Source organism: Puma concolor, chromosome C1 (genome assembly GCF_028749965.1).
Source record: "Puma concolor isolate L17-30 chromosome C1, mPumCon1.1.hap2, whole genome shotgun sequence".
Taxonomy (NCBI): domain Eukaryota; kingdom Metazoa; phylum Chordata; class Mammalia; order Carnivora; family Felidae; genus Puma; species Puma concolor.
Window position 1 is genome coordinate 35,652,414 of NC_141674.1, and position 17,695 is coordinate 35,670,108.

Genomic DNA, 17,695 nt, shown 5'->3' on the forward strand with positions numbered 1-17,695 from the left:
CACTACAGTGAATCTCTGATTTACATATTCACATCCATGATTCACAGAGAATTAAGCATATTTATAAAATTCCCGATTTTATGATTAAAATGAAACCAGACAATAGTTAAACAATTTTACTGGGATGCTGAGCATAGTAACAACAATTTGTACATAATGCTAAAAATAGTGAAGCACCAAGATTATTTTCCATAATTCATATTTACGCCTCAAAGGAATAGCTGTTATGTTTCTGCCAATTTTTAACTCATTTTTAAAAATATAAAATGTGAGCAGTTTTATTAGCTAACAATTGCTGGATACTTACTGTGTACCAGACAGTTCTAAATGCTTTCCATGTATTAATTAAATAAATCCTCAAAACAAGCCTGTAAGATAGGTTCATTTATTATCCCCATTTCAGGTGAAGAGACTGAGGCTTAGAGAGGTAAAGAAACTTTCTAAGATCACACAACCTGTAAGAGGTAGGGTTGGGATTTGACACAGGTAATCTGGCTTTAGAGTCTGAGCTCTTAACTACTATGATATATTGAGTATGACTATGCAGTTTACATTGTATACAGAAAACTTTATAAAAGTAATTAGCAAGTACAATTCTACAAAGATGCTAATGACAAGTCAGTAAACTCTGATGTTTGCCTGGTTTCCTGGGCAATTGTACAAGGCAAGTAAAACTGACAAGTGATCTGTGATGCTCTCATAGTTGGAATGAAGATGGACTCATGAACTCATGTGCACAAGACAATGTTTCTGCACAGTGAGTGAATCAATCATCTGCTAAGAGTTCTAAAGGAAAGCACTTCTCAGCACAACCCTCTAACACCATTCAAAGGCTTTGTGTTTTTGAGTGCAAGAAAAGCTCTAGTAAATCTCGGGCAATTAAAAGCACTTTGCTCATTGCTCTTTTGATTCATCAGACCCATGAGCAGGTGCTAACGCATGAAAATGAACGTAGTTTCAGCCAATGGCAGAAAAAAAGAGAGCTGTAGTTTACAAAAAGAATAATTTTTCTTATGGTCATTTTAAATGTGTGTGTATGTGTGTACACACACACATATATAAACTAGGTAGCTCCTTTGAATGAGAATGCTTTCTTCTTGAATAAACTTGGTTTTGATGAAACTGCATAGTGTAAATTAGACCTTCTCACTTAATTCCTGTCTCCTGGAAGGCTACAGCAGTATATCAGCAGCCACTTTTTCTCCTTTCTGCCACCTAACAAAACAGTAGCCACAAGAAGGCTTAAAACAGTGAAAACAACATCCCCAAAGTAACTAATTTCCTTCCCAGAAAGCCTTATTCAAAAGCTGGATAACTACCACCCAACCAAGAGCACTAGAATGGCTCTGTGGACTCACACTTTGATATAAAGAGCTCAGGAATCAGGGTACTTGAGTTCTAATTCCAGTATACCTCAATTTCTCTTTGCCTCAGTTTCTTAATTATGTTAATAGACATAATAATACTCATATGCCTATCAGACTCTTGTGAAAGTAATTTGTAAAGAACACATTTCTCAGAGATATCATTCAATAGCCATCCCAACTGGCCAGAGCCAGTGCCTATATAAGTTCACAAGAAGCAGATGGCGCCCACACACTGGGTGAGGGTGCAAGAGATTGCAAAGTGAGGAGCAGTATTGTTATTCGGGAATACAAATGATGATGCTCCATTACCCTGAGAGCTACTTGGTTTGTTTGTATTAGAGAGGTCACTCTAAGCTTCTTGGAGCAGCTGAGTAAGCTGGGGGGCCCTTCTTGTGGCCATCTGCTCCCCTCCCAGACTCCTCTGGCAAATCAAGAGGTCTTCCTTGTATTAACCTCTGAAGAGCAGCCACAGGCCCTTGTCAGCACCAGCTTCAGCAGGCAATGGTCTCTACTCTCCATCTGTGCCAGCAACTACAGTTAAAGAACAATGAGGCTTCCCAAACCCAAGCATTCACTAACAGAGATAGCCTTGCATTACCTAGTTTTCCAGTACTCTTTTACTTGGATCTCTATAAGGAGATTAGGTATCTATTTTAGAAGATTGAGTTATTTTTCTTTTGTAATTTTAGAAATATTTTATTTAGAAAAAAGGGGGGGGGAATAATCTGTCTGGAAAATTCACTTAAAAACCTAACATGCAAAAACAAAAACAAACAAAAAACCTAACATGCATAAAATATAATCACTTCAAAAATAGTAATTTCATCCCCCCACCCCAACCACTCTGTGGAGTCTAAGATTTAGAGTACAAGTTGTCTTGCGCATTGATGGATAACACATCTATTCAGAACTGCAGATCTGATGCCTGCTTCTCAGCTTCTCAGTTCACAATGAACACAGACTAGCAAGAACAAAAAACAAAAAACAAACAAAAAAACCCTCCATACTCCTTAAGTAGTTATCTGCAGAAATAATGTGCATACATAAAAGAAACAATGTGCATACAGTTGCCAAAATGGATGTTATAGCTAATAACTACCACTTGGGTTATTGACTTGAACAAAGAAAAGGGCAACATATAATTGTAAAATGATTTCAGAAGTTACCCTATTCTAATCAGTAGACAACATCAATGATGGAAAATAAAAACTAAAAAAAACCTGCTTTTCAAAAGGAAAAGGATACACATAGCTATTTTTGGTCAACCACAATATTGAGTGATCAAATGTTTATTTTCAAGAATCTTCAAAATAGCATCCAGATTTATTTTAAAACATTAAAAAATTGCCCAGATACCTTTTTCCTAGAGGAAAAAAATTTTCCTGGCTACTTTTCCAAGACTGTGTACACTGAATCAAATCATCAGAATACACTGAAATTATACTTAAATGAGTGTGTGTGTGTGTGTGTGTGTGTGTGTGTGTGTGTCTATGCCAGACACTAATGTTAGTGTCTGGCATACACACACTAATATATGTTAGTGTCTGGCATACCATGTTATTAGTGTTCTGACTATAACTATAGCTAGCTCCCTTATTCCAATATCTAAAGACCCCTCATTTAAGGCTAAATGTAATCAAATTCTTATAGCAATCAAAAGACTCATTTTCAGGCAATCTTAATCCTCATCTTTTCTAAATTCCATGACATTTTATTTCTAACATGGCCTTTTTAATATGGAGATAAATTCATATCCCACATAAAATTCTTTATTTAAAGGTTTCATACACTACTAAGAACACCATTCCTAACATTTATAGCATTTTGGACAAGGCCTCATATTACCCTCTAGCTTTATTCTTTTGTTCCATCTTGCAACTTGACCTGTGTGGGGAAGCAAGAATGTCAAAACAAATTCAATTAGGACAATGCTTTTCATTTTGTTTAGAAACTGGAGCAAAACCATTTTTCTACATTCTAGAGTAACCTGATTCCATACAAACACCAAATAAAAGACATTCTCATTGAGTCTTCACTCAGGGTTCTAAATGCATTCACATCATCCATTGGGTATAAGTTGCAGTTCTTCATAGGAAAAATCTTGTGTCAGCAGCTCTTCTGAATCAAAATTATATTCTTACTGTACAATCCCATTAATTGACCAGCTACTTGCACCTACTGTTCTTATATGGCTTTTAACTCCTTTGCTGCTCTAACCCCAAAGGCAGGGAATAAATTTGCTAAACAGAATATTTCTCCCCATGTATACTACTTCTTTAGAAAGACTCCCTGAAAACCTATAGAATATCTAAACTATGAATTATGCATTTATGGATTCTCACCCTGTGTGATATAATTTATTTTTCTCTTCTTTAAACTGGCTTAAGGTTGTTTATAAAACGAAACAGCTGTGATCTGAGCTGAAGCTCAATTTATTCTGGCCTGGTCTCAGAATAACATCAGACTAGAACTCAGAAGTTATATATACCAAGGAAACAAAAGCTTTCTTCTGTGAATCATAAAAAGCAGACTTGCGTTTTGAGTATCCTGTAAGAGAAACAAAACAGCTAGATGAAGCTTTCTCCCCTATAATCCAGATCTAGAGCCAAGAGTTCCTCTGTGGTCCTGTAGGGATTCTCAAGACCAGGAATGCTGGTGAAGAACAGGGCTATTTTTGTAGGCAAGGAAGTGCAGAGTCCCAAAGGGGAAACGGAAATACTCTTACCCGAGAGGTAGCAAAAAATAAAAATCTAGAAAGTCCATATAGACCAGAGAAAGAAGTTTCTTTCTCTCAAAGATCTAGGACCACATAGTGGAATCCCAGTCTCTGCACCAAACATTATGCCATATAAAATACTGTTTTCTCATTCAAAACTGGAAGGAAAAAGAAAAACAATCAGGCTATTACCTAGGCAAATAGTGCTAAAATTTAATCATTTGAGAGAATGAATGCTGGAAGGGATACACCTCAGATCAGCAGGGTTACCATATTATTGGTAGCAGCCACAGTGAGTTCTTTTTCTTATATTTTGTACTCTTTATGGAGGAAAAAAAGTGATTTTCAACCTCAGAATGAATACAATATTCAAACTCCAATTCTAAGTGATAAAATAATTGATTGATTCATTCATCATACATAATTTAAGCCCTTACTGTATGCTAGATACTAAGCTGAGTACTAAGGATACTAAGTTGAGAAGGAACAGTGTCTACTGGTAAACATAGCTTAGGGAATAAATGTTATTGACAAAGATTAGCAGAAAATACAGCAGGCACATCTAGTTTTGGCTGTCTGTGGCTGGTCTGCAGTTCAGGAAATACTTCCAGAAAGTAGTGATATTTGAGTTAAATCTTGAAAGGGGAGTGGGAGGTGAACAAAAAATTTACATTATTTGACATGCATATGAGAAATGCTATAGAGTGAGATGGAAAGACACAGGTGAAACAACCAATCTAGACTGAAGAGGAAGCCAGGAAAGGGACTCCAGAAGTAGGGAAAGGGGGCAGAATGTCACATGCAAAATAAATGTCACATGTAAAAATATAGTACAATATGAGATGCAATATAGTATAGTGATTGTATTAGTTTCCTATTGCTGATGTAACAAATTACCACAAACCTAGTGGTTTAAAACAACATAAATATATTATGTGACAGTTCTGGAAGTCAGAAGTCCAAAATGGGTCTCACTGGGCTGAAATCAAAGGGTTGGCAAGACTGCATTCATCCAAGAGGCTTTATTTATTTATTTTTTTTAATATATGAAATTTATTGTCAAATTGGTTTCCATACAACACCCAGTGCTCATCCCAAAAGGTGCCCTCCTCAATACCCATCACCCACCCTCTCCTCCCTCCCACCCCCCATCAACCCTCAGTTTGTTCTCAGTTTTTAACAGTCTCTTATGCTTTGGCTCTCTCCCACTCTAACCTCTTTTTTTTTTTTCTTCCCCTCCCCCATGGGTTCCTGTTAAGTTTCTCAGGATCCACATAAGAGTGAAAACATATGGTATCTGTCTTTCTCTGGATGGCTTATTTCACTTAGCATCACACTCTCCAGTTCCATCCACGTTGCTACAAAAGGCCATATTTCATTTTTTTCTCATTGCCACGTAGTATTCCATTGTGTATATAAACCACAATTTCTTTATCCATTCATCAGTTGATGGACATTTAGGCTCTTTCCATCATTTGGCTATTGTTGAGAGTGCTGCTATGAACATTGGGGTACAAGTGCCCCTATGCATCAGTACTCCTGTATCCCTTGGATAAATTCCTAGCAGTGCTATTGCTGGGTCATAGGGTAGGTCTATTTTTAATTTTCTGAGGAACCTCCACACTGCTTTCCAGAGCGGCTGCACCAATTTGCATTCCCACCAACAGTGCAAGAGGGTTCCCGTTTCTCCACATCCTCTCCAGCATCTATAGTCTCCTGATTTGTTCATTTTGGCCACTCTGACTGGCATGAGGTGATATCTGAGTGTGGTTTTGATTTGTATTTCCCTGATAAGGAGCGACGCTGAACATCTTTTCATGTGCCTGTTGGCCATCCGGATGTCTTCTTTAGAGAAGTGTCTATTCATGTTTTCTGCCCATTTCTTCACTGGGTTATTTGCTTTTCGGGTGTGGAGTTTGGTGAGCTCTTTATAGATTTTGGATACTAGCCCTTTGTCTGATATGTCATTTGCAAATATCTTTTCCCATTCCGTTGGTTGCCTTTTAGTTTTGTTGGTTGTTTCCTTTGCTGTGCAGAAGCTTTTTATCTTCATAAGGTCCCAGTAATTCACTTTTGCTTTTAATTCCCTTGCCTTTGGGGATGTGTCGAGGAAGAGATTGCTACGGCTGAGGTCAGAGAGGTCTTTTCCTGCTTTCTCCTCTAAGGTTTTGATGGTTTCCTGTCTCACATTCAGGTCCTTTATCCATTTTGAGTTTATTTTTGTGAATGGTGTGAGAAAGTGGTCTAGTTTCAACCTTCTGCATGTTGCTGTCCAGTTCTCCCAGCACCATTTGTTCAAGAGACTGTCTTTTTTCCATTGGATGTTCTTTCCTGCTTTGTCAAAGATGAGTTGGCCATATGTTTGTGGGTCTAGTTCTGGGGTTTCTATTCTATTCCATTGGTCTATGTGTCTGTTTTTGTGCCAATACCATGCTGTCTTGATGATGACAGCTTTGTAGTAGAGGCTAAAGTCTGGGATTGTGATGCCTCCTGCTTTGGTCTTCTTCAAAATTCCTTTGGCTATTCGGGGCCTTTTGTGGTTCCATATGAATTTTAGGATTGCTTGTTCTAGTTTCGAGAAGAATGCTGGTGCAATTTTGATTGGGATTGCATTGAATGTGTAGATAGCTTTGGGTAGTATTGACATTTTAACAATATTTATTCTTCCAATCCATGAGCAGGGAATGTCTTTCCATTTCTTTAAATCTTCTTCAATTACCTTCATAAGCTTTCTATAGTTTTCAGCATACAGATCCTTTACATCTTTGGTTAGATTTATCCCTAGGTATTTTATGCTTCTTGGTGCAATTGTGAATGGGATCAGTTTCTTTATTTGTCTTTCTGTTGCTTCCTTGTTAGTGTATAAGAATGCAACTGATTTCTGTACATTGATTTTGTATCCTGCAACTTTGCTGAATTCATGTATCAGTTCTAGCAGACTTTTGGTGGAGTCTATCGGATTTTCCATGTATAATATCATGTCATCTGCAAAAAGCGAAAGCTTGACTTCATCTTTGCCAATTTTGATGCCTTTGATTTCCTTTTGTTGTCTGATTGCTGATGCTAGAACTTCCAGCACTATGTTAAACAACAGCGGTGAGAGTGGGCATCCCTGTCGTGTTCCTGATCTCAGGGAAAAAGCTCTCAGTTTTTCCCCATTGAGGATGATGTTAGCTGTGGGCTTTTCATAAATGGCTTTTATGATGTTTAAGTATGTTCCTTCTATCCCGACTTTCTCAAGGGTTTTTATTAAGAAAGGGTGCTGGATTTTGTCAAATGCTTTTTCTGCATCGATTGACAGGATCATATGGTTCTTATCTTTTTTTATTATTATTAATGTGATGTATCACATTGATTGATTTGCAAATGTTGAACCAGCCCTGCAGCCCAAGAATAAGTCCCACTTGATCACGGTGTATAATTCTTTGTATATGCTGTTGAATTCGATTTGCAAGTATCTTATTGAGAATTTTTGCATCCATATTCATCAGGGATATTGGCCTGTAGTTCTCTTTTTTTACTGGGTCTTGCTGGGTCTGGTTTGGGAATCAAAGTAATACTGGCTTCATAGAATGAGTCTGGAAGTTTTCCTTCCCTTTCTATTTTTTGGAACAGCTTGAGAAGGATAGGTATTATCTCTGCTTTAAATGTCTGGTAGAATTCCCCTGGGAAGCCATCTGGTCCTGGACTCTTATTTGTTGGGAGATTTTTGATAACTGATTCAATTTTTTTGCTGGTTATGGGTCTGTTCAAGTTTTCTATTTCTTCCTGTTTGAGTTTGGGAAGTGTGTGGGTGTTTAGGAATTTGTCCATTTCTTCCAGGTTGTCCACTTCATTGGCATATAATTTTTCATAGTATTCCCTGATAGTTGCTTGTATTTCTGAGGGATTGGTCATAATAATTCCATTTTCATTCATGATTTTATTTATTTGGTCATCTCCCTTTTCTTTTTGAGAAGCCTGGCTAGAGGTTTATCAATTTTGTTTATTTTTTCAAAAAACCACCTCCTGGTTTCATTGATCTGCTCTACTGTTTCTTTTAGATTCTATATTGTTTATTTCTGCTGTGATCTTTATTATTTCTCTTCTTCTGCTGGGTTTGGGGTGTCTTTGCTGCTCTGCTTTTATTTCCTTTAGGTGTGCTGTTAGATTTTGTATTTGGGATTTTTCTTGTTTCTTGAAATAGGCCTGGATTGCAATGTATTTTCCTCTCAGGACTGCCTTTGCTGCATCCCAAAGCATTTTGATTGTTGTATTTTCATTTTCATTTGTTTCCACATTTTTTAAAATTTCTTCTCTAGTTGCCTGGTTGACCCATTCATTCTTTAGTAGGATGTTCTTTCACCTCCTCCATGCTTTTGGAGGTTTTCCAGACTTTTTCCTGTGGTTGATTTCAAGTTTCATAGCATTGTGGTCTGAAAGTGTGTATGGTATGATCTCAATTCTTTTATTTTTTTATTAAAAAAATTTGTTTAATGTTTATTTATTTTTGTGAGAGAGACAGAGCACGAGTGGGGGAGGAGCAGAGAGAGAGGGGGACACAGAATCCGAAACAGGCTCCAGGCTCTGAGCTGTCAGCACAGAGCCGGACATGGGGCTCGAACTCACAAACTGTGAGATCATGACCTGAGCTGAAGCCGGACACTCAACCAACTGAGCCACCCAGGCACCTCTGACCTCAATTCTTTTATACTTATTAAGGGCTGTTTTGTGACCCAGTATGTGATCTATTTTGGAGAATGTTCCACGTGCACTCGAGAAGAAAGTATATTTTGTTGCTTTGGGAGGTAGAGTTCTAAATATATCTGTTAAGTCCATGTGATCCAATATATCATTCAGGGCCCTTGGTTCTTTATTTATCTCTGTCTAGATGTTCTATCCATTACTCTAAGTGGACTATTAAAGTCTCCTGCAATTACCACATTCTTATCAATAAGGTTGCTTATGTTTGTGAGTAATTGTTTTATATATTTGGGGGCTCCTGAATTCGGTGCATAGACATTTATATTTGTTAGCTCTTCCTGATGGATAGACCCTGTAATTATTATATAATGCCCTTCTTCATCTGTTGTTACAGCCTTTAATTTAAAGTCTAGTTTGTCTGATATAAGTATGGCTACTCCAGCTTTCTTTTGACTTCCAGTAGCATGATAGGAAGTTCTCCATCCCCTCATTTTCAACCTGAAGGTGTCCTCAGGTCTAAAATGAGTCTCTTGTAGACAGCAAATAGATGGGTCTTGTTTTTTTATCCATTCTGATACCCTATGTCTTTTGTTTGGAGCATTTAGTCCATTTACATTCAGTGTTATTACTGAAAGATATGGGTTTAGAGGCATTGTGGTATCTGTAGGTTTCATACTTGTAGTAGTGTCTCTGGTACTTTGTCTCACAGGATCCCCCTTAGGATCTCTTGTACAGCTGGTTTAATGGTGATGAATTCTTTCAGTTTTTGTTTGTTTGGGAAAACCTTTATCTCTCCTTCTGTTCTGAATGACAGACTTGCTGGGTAAAAGATTCTTGGCTGCATATTTTTTCTGTTCATCACATTGAAGATTTCCTGCCATTCCTTTCTGGTCTGCCAAGTCTCAGTAGATAGGTCTGCTACTGCCCTTATGTATGTACCTTTGTATGTTAAGGCCCGTTTTTCCCTAGCTGCTTTCAGAATTCTCTCTTTATCCTTGTATTTTGCCAGTTTCACTATGATATGTCGTGTAGAAGACTGATTCAAGTTACATCAGAAGGGAGCTCTCTGTGCCTCTTGGATTTAAATGCCTATTTCCTTTCCCAAATATGGGAAATTCTCAGCTATAATTTGTTTAAGTACACCTTCAGCCCCTTTCTCTCTCTTTTCTTCTTCTTCTGGAATTCCTATGATACAGATATTGTTCCATTTGATTGCATCACTTAGTTCTCTAATTCTCCTCTTGTACTCCTGGATTTTTTTATTTCCCTTTTTCTCAGCTTCCTCTTTTTCCATAATTTTATCTTCTAATTTACCTATTCTCTCCTTTGCCTCTTCAATCCATGCTGTGGCCACCTCCATTTTATTTTGCACCCCATTTATAGCATTTTTTAATTCATCATGACTTTTTTCTTAGTCCCTTGATCTCTGTAGCAATAGATTCCCTGCTGTCCTCTATGCTTTTTTCAAGCCCAGCGATTAATTTTATGACTATTCCTCTAAATTCTTGTTCTGTTATATTGCTTAAATAGGTTTTAATCAATTCGTTAGCTGTCACTACTTCCTGGAATTTCTTTTGAGGAGAATTCTTCCGTTTCATCATTTTGGCTAGTTTTCTGTCCCTTATGCATTTTGAAAGCTTGTTGTGTGCTCTGCACCCGCGAGCACTGCTATATTAAAGGAGAGTCATACGCTGTCCAGGGCCTGGCCCTTCAGGAGATGTTTTTTTGGAGATTGTTACTTGCTCTCTGTTGTTGTGACTTTGGTTATTTTATTACCCTACTCGTAGTAATATTTTGGACCCTCCACCAGGTGTGCTTTGATTTGTTCCTTGGAGTAGCCCTATTTTTTTTTTTCCAGTTTTCCCATTTTCTTCCTAGTAGATTCAGTCTCTTTTCCTCCCAGGCCTGGTGTTCAAAGTCCTTTGGCTTCTATACTTCTTTGTTTGAGAGACACAGGAAGTATGGATTCCCCCTACTTCTCCACCATGTTGGCCCCTCCTCCCCCCATGCATATTTTCAGACCACAATGCTATGAAACTTGAAGTCAATCACAAGAAAAAATTTGGAAAGACCACAAATACACAGAGGTTAAAGAACATCCTACTAAAGAATGAATATGTTAACCAGAAAATAAAGAAGAAATTAAAATACATGGAAGCAAATAAAAATGAAAACATGACAGTCCAAAATCTTTGGGATGCAGCAAAGGTGGCCCTAAAAGGGAAGTATATTGCAACATAGGCCTACTTCAAGAAGCAAGAAAAGTCTCAAATACACAACTTAATCTTAAATCTAAAGGAGCTAGAAAAGGAGCAGCAAATAAAGCCTGAAGGCAGCAGAAGGGAAATAATACAGATTAGAGAAAAAAAATAAATGATATAGAAACAACAACAAAAAAGTAGAGCAAATCAACAAAACTAAGAGCTTGTTCTTTAAAAGAATTAATAAAATTGATAACGCCCTAGCCAGACTTACCAAAAAGAAAAGAGAAAGGACCCAAATAAATAAAATCATTAATTAAAGAGGAGAGATCACAAACCAATGCCACAGAAATACAAGAGAATATTATGAAAAATTATATGCCAACAAATGGGGAAATCTGGAAGAAATCGATAAATTCCTAGAAACATACAAACTACCAAAACTGAAACAGGAAGAAATACAAAATTTGAACAGATTCATAAACAGCAAAGAAATTGAATTGGTAATCAAAAATCTCACAACAAACAAAAGTCCAGGGCCGGATGATTCCCAGGGGAATACTACCAAACATTTATTTATTTAAATTTTTTTTTTAAATATTTGTCTATTTTTGAGAGAGAAACAGACAGCATGAATGGGGTAGGGGCAGAGACAGAGGGAGACACAGAATCCGAAGTAGGCTCCAGGCTCTGAGCTGTCAGCATAGAGCCTGACGCAAGCGCCCTGATTCTACCAGACATTTAAGAAGAGTTAATACCTAGTCTTCTCAAACTGCTCATAAAAATGCAAATGGAAGGAAACTTCCAAACTCATTCTATGAGGCCAGCATTACCTTGATTCCAAAACCAGACAAAGACCCTGCTAGAAAGGAGAATTACAGGCCAATATCCCTGATGAACAGGGATGCAAAAACTCTCAACAAGATACCAGCAAATTGAATCCAACAGTACATTAGAAGAATTACTCACCATGATCAGTGGGATTTATTCCTGGGCTGCAGGGCTGGTTCAATATTTGCAAATCAATCAACATGTTATATGACATTAGTAAAAGAAAGGAGAAGAACCATATAATCCTCTCAATTGATGCAGAAAGAGCATTTGACAAAACACAGCATCCATTCTTGATAAAAACCCTCAACAAAGTGGGTATATATGGAATATACTTCAACATTATAAAGGCTATATATGAAAGACCCACAGCTAATATCATCCTCAACAGGGAAAAATTGAAGAGTTTTTCCTCTATGGTCAGGAACAAGACAGGAATATCAACTCTCAGCATTGTTACTTAACATAGTATGGAAGTCTTAGCCTCAGCAATCAGATAACAAAGAGAAATAAAAGGCATCCAAATTGGCAAGGAAGAAGTCAAACTTTCACTGTTTGCAGACAAATGAAATTCTCTATAGAAAACCTGAAAGACTCCACCAAAAAATTGCTAGAACTAATACATGAATTCAGCAAAGTCACAGAATATAAAATCAATGTATAGAAATCTGTTGTATTTCTATATGCCAATAATAAAGCAACAGAAAAAGAAATCAAGGAATCAATCTCATTTACAATTGCACCAAAACCAGTAAGTTACCTAGGAATAAACCTAACCAAAGAGGTAAAAGATCTGTATTCTGAAAACTCTAGAGCACTTATGGAAAAAATTGAAGAGGATACAAAGAAATGAAAAGACATTCCATGCTCATGGATTGGAAAAACAAACACTGTTAAAATGTCTATACTACCCTAAGCAATGTATACATTTAATGCAATCCCTATCAAAATACCACCAGCATTTTTCACAGAGCTAGAACAAACAATCCTAAAATTTGTATGAAATCATAAAATACCCTAAATAGCCAAAGCAATTCTGAAAAAGAAAAGCAAAGTGGGAGGCATCACAATTTCGGACTTCAAACTATACTACAAAGCTGTAGTCATCAAGACAGTGTGGTACTAGCATAAAAATAAACACATAGATCAATGGAACAGCACAGAAAACCTAGAAATGGACCCACAACTATATGATCAACTAATCTTTGACACAGTAGAAAGAATATCCAGTGGAAAAAGTCTCTTCAACAAATGGTGTTGGGAAAACGGGCCAGTAACATGCAGAAGAATCAAACTGGACCACTTTCTTATGCTATACACAAAAATAAATTCAAAACTGATGAAAGCTTTAAGTTTATTTATTTTGAGAGAGAGCGTGCATGCACAAGCAGGGTAAGGGCAGAAAGAAGGAGAGACAAAATCCCAAGCAGGCTCCACTCCACCAGCACAGAGACCAACATGGGGCTCAAACTCACGAACTGTGAGATCATGGCCTGAGCTGAGATCAAGAGTTGGATGCTCAACCGACTGAGTCACCCAGGCACCCCAAAAGTTTTTTTTCCTGTTCTCTCTTTTCTTGCTGCTCGTTGTGCCAGCTATGCACTTCCCTGTGCCCCTCCTCGCCATGTCTCGCAAAATTGAAGAAATCAAGGACTTTCTATTCATGTCCAGGCAAAAGGATGCAAATCCATCAAGATCAAGAAAAATAAGGATAATGTGAAGTTTAAAGTTCAATGAAGCAGACACTGTTGTAACTTGGTCATTACAAAGAGAAGGCAGAGAAACTGAAACAGTCCCTACCCCCAGGTTTGGCAGGGAAGGAGCTGAAATGAACGTGGCACATCGATTTGAACTGTATTAAAAATTTTAAAATAAAAAAAATGGATGAAAGATCTAAAGGTGAGACAAGAAATCTTCAAAATCCTAGAGAAGAACACAGGCAGCAACCTCTTTGACTTCAGCCAGTGCAACTTACTAGACACATTGCCAGAGGCAAGGGAAACAAAAGCAAACATGAACTATTGGGACTTCAACAAGATAAAAAGCTTCTGCACAGTGAAGCAAACAATCAACAAAACTAAAAGGCAGCCTATGGAATGGCAGAAGATACTTGCAAATGACATAGCTAATAAAGGGTTAGCATCCAAAATCTATAAACAACTTATCAAGCTCAAATAATCCAGTTAAGAAACGGGCAGAAGACATATACGGACACTATTCTAAGGAAGACATCCAGATGGCTAACAGGCATGTGAAAAGATGCTCAACATCATTCATCATCAGGGAAATACAAACCAAAACCATGATGAGATACCACCTCACACCTGTCAGAATGGCTAAAACTAACAACACAGGAAACAACAGATGTTGGCGAGGATGTGGAGAAAGAAGAGCCCTCTTGCATTATTGGTAAGAATGCAAACTGGTGTAGCCACTCTGGAAAACAGTATGGAGGTTCCTCAAAAAGCAAAACATAGAACTACCCTATGATCCAGCAATTGCACTACTCGGTATTTACCTAAAGGATACAAAAATACAGATTTGGGGGGGGGGGCACAAACACCCCTGTGTTTATAGCATCAGTATCAACAATAACCAAACTATGGGAAGAGCCCAAATGTCCATCAATGATGAATGCATAAAGAGGAGGTGGTATACATATACAATGGAATATTACTCAACCATCAAAAAGAATGAAGTCTTGCTGTTTGTAATGACGTGGATGGAACTAGAGTGTATCATGCTAAGTCAGTCAGTCAGAGAAAGACAGATACCATACGATTTCACTCATAGGTGGGATTTAAGAAACAAAACAGATGAACATAGGGGAAATGGGAAAAAGAGAGACAGAGGGAAGCAAACCATAAGAGACTCCTAACAGAAAACAAACTGAGGGTTGATGGAGGGAGGTGGGTGGGGGATAGGCTAAATGGGTCATGGGTATTATGGAGGCACTTGTGATGAACACTGGGTATTCTATGCAAGTGATGAATCACTAAATTCTACACTTGACACCAATATTAAACTATATGTTAACTAACTAGAATTTAATTAAAAATTTGAAACAACAGGAAAAAAAAAAAGGAAAATATCCTGGCCATTCAATGTTGAACACTGGTCTTATATTCTTTGCCTCCCATATACAAAATTTATAAGCTTTCCAAAAATGGTTCTATAATCCATCTATTCATTCACTTAGCTAAGCAAGCAAACAATCAAATAACATTTTTTGAACAATGTGCTAATATCAAGCAGTGAAGATATATAAATGAGGCACAGTCTTTGCCTGTTTTATAATCTAAAGAGAGAGAGAGGCATGAAGACAAATAGTTATGATACATGGTGGGAAAAAAAAAAACACCCCAAAACCCTCCTATGATAGAATTGAGTAAAAATTACAGAAAAATAGCAAAGAGAATGGCAAAAATACCATTTGCATGCTATGTCCTTTTTCATTCTCACCGCTATTCTTTAGTTCAGACTCTCATTTCTGCTTATCTAGATTACTATCTCCAATGGTCTATAAGCTAGCCACTCAGGCAGCTACTTAGAAGTAGCTGTCAGTATAATGAAGAGTACAGTCCACTTTAAATCAAAATTTGTAAGTCTGCGTCCTGCCACTCACTAGTTGGGTTATCTTAGGCAAGTCCTAATCAGAAAGATAGTCTTTCCATCCCACCATCCTTATCTTTAATTATTAATCTGTTTACTTCTAGTCTATTTACTAGGTTACAATGAAGTTTAAATAGAGTGAAAGTGTAACATGAAGTACATCTGGTTAAAAATAGGCTGCAATAGAATAACATCCTAGAAGAAGCAGAACTCCAGACACCAAAATCTCAAATGCAAGAATCACAGGCTTCAGTCCATTCTAGGTATCTACTTATATTAATACCTAGAGGAACAGTTTAAATAAAGATTTTATGAAGACAACTTAAAACTAGTTAAGTAAATTCTTCAATACAGAAAATTAAATGTCCAGATGAAATCTCTTTTTTTTTTTTAGAATAACATGGTAAAATTTGATCTGTAATCATAATAAAAACTACCAGCAAATAGAAAAACAAGGAGACCTCTTTAAACCTATAAAGGTTATCTATAAAAACTTAAGCAAACATCAAACTAAATGTTGAAACTTTGTTGTTGTTTTTGTTTGTTATTTTTAAAGATAACCGAACAAGAAAGGGATGTTACTGTCACCTTTTTATTTGACTTCCTACTGGAGGTCCAAATGAGTACAAAAAGACAAGGAAAAGAAAATAAGGATTAGAAAGGAAAAAAACCCCACCATAATGCAAATTATTTGTAGGGGATTTGATTATGGAGTTAGAAAATTCTAAAGAATCTATAGGTAAATTATTAACATCAGTGAATTTAGCAAGCCTACTGAATAACAATGTACAAAAAAAAGCTGTATTTAATATTTTAAAAAGCAGTTAGAAAATACAATTTAAAAATGGTACCATTTACAATAGCATAAAATTTTAAATACTTAGAAATAATGTAACTAAAGATATATATGAGCCTGCCAGAAAAACTATAAAAACATTATTGAGAAAGCAATAACCATTAAAAAGCTGATAAATTAGACTGCATCAAATTTTCTGTTCTTCAAAAGACATTCAGAAAATGAGTAGACAAATGAAAAACAAGGAGAAAATATCTGACAAATATATCTGCTTAAAGGATTTGTATTCAGGATATATAAAGAACTTCTATAACACAATAAAAAACTCAACCCATTTTTTTTCAAATGGGCAAAAAAATTGAACATACTTCACAAAGGAAGATATACAAGTGATTAATGAACACTGAAAAAGTGTTCAACATCTTTAGTCATTGCAGAAATGTAAATTAAAACTGTAGTGAGATAACACGACATATGCACTAAAATGGCTAAACTGAAAAGAATGACACCACCAAATGTTGGCCAAGAAGTGGAGCAATCAACTCTCATATACTGCTAGTGAGAACTGCCATAAATAAACTAATGAATTCCAAAATTACATAATCATTTATATACATGTGCACTTCGACACAACAATTCTACCCATAGGTATTTAGCTGAGAGACATGAAAAAAAAAATGCCCACACAAAGTCTTATATAAGAGTATTTATAGTGGGGTACCTGAGTGGCTCAGTAGGTTAAGTGTCTGACTTCAGCTAAGGTCATGATCTCGTGGTTTGTGCACTGGAGCCCCACATCAGGCTCTGTGTGGACAGCTCAGAGCCTGGAGCCTGCTTCGGGTTCTGTGTCTCCCTCTCTCTGCCCTTCCCCCACTCACGCTCTGTCTGTCTCTCTCAAAAACAAATAGACACTTTAAAATTTTATAAAAAGAATATTTATAGCAGTTGCAGTTGCAATAGCAAAAAAAAAATGGAAAAACTCAAATACTATTCAAAGAAGAGTGGGCAAATTGTAGTATATTTATACAATCAAACACTATTTAAGCATTAAAAAGAAATGAACTACTGATACACATAATAATACACTGAATCTTATAACCATAATGCCCAACACAAACATTTATATATACTATATAATCTAATTTATATGATGTTCTAGAACAGGAAAATTAATCTAAGGTGGAAAATATTAAGAGTGGTTACTTATTAGCAAGTGGGGGGATTCCCACAAGAAGCCACCTGAGATAAAATTTTGGAGACATGAAAATGGTCTATATCATGTAACTGTGGATTACACTACAATATTACAGTATTACAGCATTTAACAATCTAGATCAATGTCATAAATGTAATGCTGAGTAAAATAAGCCATATAAAAAGTGTACCTATTGCATGACTACGTTTAAATAAAGTTAAAAAACATGCAACTTTAAATTGCAGTATTTAGAGATACACGCTTAAGTGGAACAATAAAGAAAAGCAAGGAATT

General features: G+C 36.6%; 1 protein-coding gene and 1 pseudogene across 1 annotated transcript in view; one reads left to right on the forward strand and one right to left on the reverse strand.

Annotated features, from left to right (window-relative positions):
• Window positions 1–17,695, reverse strand: part of ZSWIM5 (zinc finger SWIM-type containing 5) — a 251,462-nt gene that overhangs the window by 96,498 nt on the left and 137,269 nt on the right. The gene's annotated exons all lie outside the window — the stretch shown is intronic.
• On the forward strand, window positions 13,423–13,630 carry LOC112848384 (large ribosomal subunit protein eL38 pseudogene; annotated as a pseudogene).